The sequence below is a fragment of the Etheostoma spectabile genome, chromosome 13, assembly GCF_008692095.1.
Source record: "Etheostoma spectabile isolate EspeVRDwgs_2016 chromosome 13, UIUC_Espe_1.0, whole genome shotgun sequence".
Taxonomy (NCBI): domain Eukaryota; kingdom Metazoa; phylum Chordata; class Actinopteri; order Perciformes; family Percidae; genus Etheostoma; species Etheostoma spectabile.
In genome coordinates, this window is record NC_045745.1 from 30037768 (window position 1) to 30045236 (window position 7469).

The 7469-nt window shown below is 39.5% G+C and overlaps 1 long non-coding RNA gene across 1 annotated transcript in view; it reads right to left on the reverse strand.

Moving 5' to 3' along the window:
• The window catches only part of LOC116699974 (uncharacterized), a 4258-nt gene extending 1409 nt beyond the window's left edge, over positions 1-2849 (reverse strand). The window contains exon 1 of the long non-coding RNA XR_004334540.1: positions 2481-2849. This is a non-coding gene — a long non-coding RNA (uncharacterized LOC116699974). The remainder of the gene's footprint in view (positions 1-2480) is intronic.
• Positions 2850-7469: the final 4620 nt, after the last annotated feature.

Genomic DNA, 7469 nt, shown 5'->3' on the forward strand with positions numbered 1-7469 from the left:
CCCCCCCCCACACACTCTAGCACGGTTCCCTGTTGTGAGTAAACAAGTCTCCCTTTGCTGTATCTTGATTGCGTGCCGTTTTGTAGAAGAGTAGTCAAATTGTGGTTTCACTACGTTTTGACATGTTTGCGCTTTGCTTCTAATAAGTTAGAGCAAGCATGCGTTTGAAGTTTTCATTGTAGCTCATTAGCAATGATATGGTTTTGACACATACATCAAGTTAACAACGTGCATGCATGCACGCAGACACAGACACACGAGTGACGCATCAGAAAAAGCCACAAGGGCCATTCGTCCGTTGCTTTACTGGGCTCCGTTTGCCGGGGGCAGCCTGTATAGTTCCATAGAAACATCCTTAATAATCGTCAGTGTCTGGCCTTCAGCTCATGCTGAATTCCAACAGACCCAATGCAGTATCATCTGGAATTGCCATCGCGTCCCACGGGACCGCCTGTACATTTTGTGGTCCAGTGGCTCTATTTGTTTTAACTGGCTGAGTATGCTCAATGACAGAAAAGCTATGTGCCTTGGTGAATACACACGTCATAAAGTAAAAGGCTTTGACACGCTCACAATTGCATTTACAGCACACATATGCGCAATGGTCTGTGTGTATATTACATGCAAACATATACTGGTGTCCACAGGCTCCATGCACAGCAGTAGCTGAGACCCACCCACCCATGGCCCATGGGCACAGAGTGTAAAATTGCCCATTAGTGTGGAAGGTTAAAAGACCTCTGCTTGTGAGAAGTTGGAGCAAAAGAGATTAAAAAGGATCCAGCATAGTCCAGAACAATTATCATGTGCATTTATGTTTTGGCTCATGGTGCGACTCCATGACCCAAGCAGTCATAACAAAACTACCACCATTACCTCAGACTGAAGTCGAATTCTGAATTGCAGTTTATTATACATTTTCCATGGAAATGCAAATAACATTAGATGTTGTATACATTCAATCATACCACTCTCTTTCTTTCTTTATATAAGTATATTGTGGGCAGGCACCCTGGTGCCTTTATTTATTTTCTCTGCATCAGTGTTTTTGGATCAATTATGATTTTTGCATTTGCATTTCTGTCTTGTCAGAAGCGAGATTTGGTTCATGCTGTACTTTGGCCCTTTTATACTTGATTGTGTAAAGTATATTGGTGTTGATTTGATTGTCTACATATGTCGTACTGTTTTTGTGTTTTGAAGTAGACAACAAAAGGCCAATATGTCACAGTCATGCAGTATTTCTAAATGAACTTCGGAGAAAGAATCATCACTGGAGACTATTATACTGCAAAATGCTCTGGTCAATACAATTTTACATTCAAAAAAAACTAACTGTAGTTGTTGGGATCACACTGAAGAGCACACTAATGGTCAAATTACTTATTTTTCAACAAGTGATGGTTTTTAAATCAGATCCGTCTCCAGCTGTGGCAACTGTCTCCAACTTTGGTTTTCTCTTTGGTAAGTGACATCTGTATTTTTGTTTTGTGTTGAATATAGTACGTGTTTATACAGATGTTTTAGGATTCTAAAGCAATATCTGTTGCTTTTTTTTCCGGATGCACTCTGGATATTTTGCATTGTCTTAACTATCGACTCTTTGATGACCACTACGTTCAGTGGATCCAAACTGTATCTTCAGTGGTAAGAATAGGAGAATGAGTGAACTGTGTTGTTGCCTCTTTAAAAAGGTGTGTTAATAACACAAACCATGTAAAATGTATCAGTCATAGGTTAATGCATGACAATCTGTACACGTGTATGTCTGCAACCTCCAATAATGGTGTTTGTCACGGAAATAGGGCTTAGTATCAGTGTTTCTGTAGTTCATTGCAGTTAGTCATCAATTACCTACTCATAACCTCTGCAACATCCACATAAAACACATTTAAGCTGTTATTTGTGCACATTGATGTGATGCTAATAATGTATGGCTGCCACAGAGCTCTGAAAGTGTTTTTACCCTCAGACCGCACACACGCAAAGGGAAGTCAGTATTTAGATGCATGACCACACAAAAGTACCATTCTTAATATAGATTAAGTTCTTACCTTGGAAAACGCATTCAGACACATTTCTACTTAATTGGTAATTGCAGGTTCAGCTTAGATAAAGAGAAGCTGAGACAATATTAAGTATTATTTATAGATTAGATATTTCTTATTCCTTTCATTATGTACTCAAATGTTGTGGATTGTATCAGTCCCACAATCACCACTCTCGCAGTGATTCTAAATGATTTGACGTAGTAAATCAACGGTTACATCGATCAAAACACATCAACAAACTTGTAACTAGAGATGCACCGAATCCAGGTTTTTGGGGAATGGCCGACTACCAAATCCATTGGTCAAGATTCTGCCGAATCCGAACACCGAAGGCTACTCCCATCCTCAGTCTATTAACAGTAAAATGAATGAAGCAACGCGTCTTGTTAACACGAGTTGTTACCTGTGACTGTCCTTCCTATGTCGTACCTGAAGTTGTTGCATTTTGTCTTCTGTCTGTAGATTCCTTCATGCACAACTCGTATTCTTTCGGATGTTTCATACGCAAATGTTTTAACAGCAGCAATGATGTGTATTGTGTAGGGTCCTTAGGGTTGCCACCACAAGACAAATCGGCTTTGCAAATTGAACATGTAGCGGGACTTGAATGGCCTTCTTTTGACTGAAAGTACTGCCAAACAATACTTTTTCTGCTCACAAGTTCCATGTTCACTTTCTCACAGTCTAATACATTGAACGCTGCAACTATGTAAACACCTTACTGTAATCAACGGCGGCGTCATTACGTTGACCAGCATAGCGCAAGAGTAGGGTTCGATTCGGTAGAAAATGAATTCCTGGGTTTGCCATAAATCAAACACCAAAAAGCCCAATATTCAGCCGAATCCAAAGCCGAATCCTGGATTCGGTGCATCCCTGCTTGCAACACAAATAGGACAGCATTAATATCTCCTGGTAAACCTTTTCTGTCTTTTTTTAAATTCAAACAACACACACATAACGAGGGAATTTCCCCAGTGTGGGACCAATAAAGTCTAGCTCATACACACAAACAATGACTAGACTGATGATGATAAATCATGACATAAAAAAAATCATATATGTAATGAATTGATATATTCACTTACTGTGAGGACTAGTGTGGGGCACCAGGTCTCTTTTTTCCGACTTGATTTTTATCATCTTGTCTCAGACAAACACATCTGCTGAGGGTGTTAAGAGTCGGCTGGCTTCTGCTAATTCAGGATCTTACGACGCAGAGTCCTCATGTTTATGTATGATTCCTTTGAGTAAAGTGATTGAGGTACTGTAGTTAAGTAGGTATCATGACATGCAGGCGCTGAGCATTTGATCTGTCATTGTGAGAACTTGCCTCAAAGACAGCCGTCTTCTCAGTGATAACCGTCTCCATCAGAAATATCGCCAATAGGCATGATCAGTACCTCGAACAATAACGTGGGGACCAAAGATACATTCACACAGCAGTTTTGTGTGTGTTAAACTGTCCACATTTGTGGAAAGGAATCCAATTTAATTCCATCCACATTGTAAAAGGATTTATTGTGGGATTTTGTAGGATTTATCTCATGAAATCTACATTCTACAAAAAAATATATATATATATTTATAGAGATGCAAAAACATAGGCCCTTTCAAAAAGGAGTGAATTTTGTCAATATTTTATCTTCATCTCTCTCAAAAATGGTCTACCAGGAGAGTTTGGTCCATTTCATTTGTGATGTTACTCTTGAATGTAATCTACACTTAATCCTTACACTTTATGTAAACACTGAAGTCCCTGCCTCAGACAACCACTTTAATTTCCATTTCCTGAGTTGTCAAAATTGTTGAAGATTCTATCTTTAAACTTTAGCTGAGCACAATATGCAGCATTACCTTGTTTGTTCACATATCTTGTGTGTCTGCGGGAAGGAAAAAAAAAGGAAGAAACACTTCCAGAGCCACACACCCACAACGTCTGGCCTGTGCAGCTTAACTACAGTAGAATCTCTGTCATCCACACTGCTCACAGTAAGAACTTACTACAGCCCGACCGATACAAATATTTGGCTATTTAAAAATCCAATATACCTGAATAAATATTTAAAAAAAGATTTAAATCATCATTAGTTAAAATCAACATTAGTTGTTATTTTTTTATTCTGATGAACGAATATTAAACAAAATAATAGTAAATCATTAAATGTTGACACCAACAGATCGGGAAATGCCTAATATCAGCCGATAACATCGCCCAGCCGATAATATCGGCCTGCCGTTATATTGGTCGGGCTCTATAACTTAATGAACCATAGCAAACAAAACGTGCAATAATGCAGAAATGAGAGCCGATTGGTCAACTTTAAACTAAGAAATTAGTACAAAATAAATATTTCAAAGACCATGCATGTACAACTTGCCTATTAGGTCAAGAGTTTTTGGTAATTCTAACACCTTTGCTCCTGAGGGGTTTTGATGAACAGGACTCTACTGTATTGTTGCCATTTAGCTTTGGTTATGATTGTGTTATTCATGGGGATAAATCCTTTCCTCACAGGGCCAGAGTTAACTTCGGCAGAAACAATCATCCTATAAGAAACAGTATATTAAGAGTATATTACTATATGAATCTATATATGCTATTCAGTACGGGATTAAATATTACGTTTTATACAACATAACCTCTACAGCATTGATGCAAATCTCTTGATGGTAGAAAGCCGTAGACAAGTAGATTAACTGAACAAAAAGGGCAACAATTCCAATTTCTCAGAATAATGTTACCAAGTTGTGAATTTGTAGATATTGTGAAATCAATTCCAATAGTTTGTTTGTGAATATTGATACGTCACGTCAATTATTTTTACGTCAATTATTTTTTACATCCGATAGGTATACCGCTGTCTTACACTGAGCTCTGTAACACCACGTGTTATGGTCCTCTAAAGATGTACAGTAGAGATAATATCCATCGAGCTACTTACAAGATTCGTACCTTGTGTGCACTTTTTAAACCTAACTGTGAATTAGCAGCTGCCTGCAAGCAGAGTTGTACACACCGTGTTCTCTCTCCAGCAATCTCACTGCATGTCCCTACGCATTGAGAGATCAAAGACTTCCTGCACAAAGACAGCCCCGGGAACATAGTGGACTTTGTTGTTTTTGTTGGGAAGTTGCTCTCTGTATGCTCAGTGACTGGACTCTGTATGTTGCCCTCTCTCGTTCATGTTCTTACTGTATGAGATGTAGCAAATGGAAATGGGGATTAATTAAAAAGGACGGTGTATTTTGTCTTGGAGTTGTAAGACCCTTCTTGGTCACATCAGAGCCTCAAGGGTGGAAATTCTCAACATGGTGGACTTATCATCCGAGGTTCCTTTAGAGGCTGGTGCGAAAAGTACTTTTGTCTGATTCTTTGTGTCATTGTCGGGCATGCGATTCTTTTTGTTTCTTGTGTTTACACTGTGATTTGTAAGGCATAAAAATCAAACAGTAGTGGGAGGACATCCTACTGGGAACAAAACACATGCATATTCAAATCAAAGCACAGCAAATTAAAAATGTCTCTTGGTATTGCTGTGAAGTTTGGCATCAATTCATGCTACTCACAACATCTAGGACTACTGTACAAATTACACAAAACAGGTAAAACTGCCATGGCACAACATATACTGTAGCAGACGATGTACTCATTTTCAGAAGCTCGCCATTTATATACCTAATAATGTTGTGTTTCTGTGTTACATTTCATTCCTGTCCACCACAGCTAAAATAATTGTCCTGAAAAGGTATTTTAAAAAAGGTAGACTGGGTAAAGCCCGCCCACTCTGCTGGCAATCTGATTGGCCCTGCAGCTCAGTCTGGAAACCTGCACGTCTAATTCTCCTGCTTCAGTTCCCAATTTTGTGGGAACCAATCACAAACTGGCTAATCTCCCTGCCGCGCTATTGGTGGGTTTAACACGAGGTCGATAGAGAAGCGACCAAGCAGCTTCTTGTTTCCACTCAACCGGAGGTGGGTAGAGTAGCCACAAAACCTTACTCAAGTAAAAGTACTAAAAGTACTGTTACTTCAGAATAATTCAACTCAAGTAAAAGTATTCATCCAAATAATTACTTGAGTAAGAGTAAAAAAGTGCTTGGTGAAAAAACTACTCAAGTACTGAGTAACTGTTGAGTAATGTCTGATTTATACACAGAAGACACCGCATAATGTAGCGGCTGTTTCGCACTTTTACTAAGATAAACATGCTTTCAATATGAGGCCGGGGGTGTTCCTCCTCGTCTGTGTTCTGACATTTTTGTTTTGCTACGACTGCAAAGCTAACCTGTCCTGCCACTGAGATTGAGTCACGTGACGAGACTGCACAACAACGTTTGATTGGTGAAACACAGTCACGTGGTAGAGCCTTTGGCAGAAGTCTCTCTCTCTCAAAATAAAACATTAAAATGAGGCGTACGTGGAGATAAAAACAATCACGCGTAGAATAAGAGGTAAAAAGAAAAGTAACAAGCTCATTGTAGCCTTATGTAGCAGAGTAAGAGTACAGTTTCTTCTTCACAAATCTACTCAAGTAAAAGTAAAACGTATAGTGATTTAAAACTACTCCTAGAAGTATAATTTTTAGTAAGTAAGTGTAATTCGTTACTACCCACCTCTGCATTCAGCATAGCGGCAGCCACCGAACACTACAAAGCGCAGCAACCCGTTGATGCTGTCGGTACACGATCCGTCCTGCCTGCACGATCCGTTCTGCGCATGTGCATTATGTTCGCGCACGCGCAGATGATAATCATGATGTACGAGGATTTACCAGGAATTTACGGCACTGCACGATCCGTTCCACAGTAGCCGTCTGCTGTTAGCCTCCACCGGAAGGCTAACGTTAGTTTAGCTAACAGCTAATTCGGCTAAACGCTAGCTGAAACAGTATGTTTAAGACCCTCAATTATAATATGTGTATTATATAACATAACAGCGATATATATAATAGTGGTTACGTCAATTATAATTTACTTGTGCTCATTTAAAACACAATCACTCAATAATTGTCTTTATTATTACTGTAAAGTCTTAATTTAGCTGTAGCTGCTTTCCCCACTGTTTAGTTTGAGTAACTGTATTGTAGACTGAATCAAAGCTGGCGGTTAGCCGGGAAGCTAACGACGGTGGAGGCTAACAGTCCTCTTACATCCATGAAGCTAACGGCTAACCGCTACAACACGACAGGTGGTGTGCTGATGTATTAGCTAAGAGAACGGTTAGCCTCTACCGGGAAGCTGACACTAGTTTAGCTAACAGCTAATTTGGCTAAATGGCTGACAGCTTGATTCAGCCTAAAATTACGGTACTCAAACTAAACAGTGGGAAAAGCAGCTATTGTTGGCTAAACTAACGTTAGCTTTCCGGTGGAGGCTGTCTATAGGAACAGATCGTGCAGTGTCGTAAATCCACGTT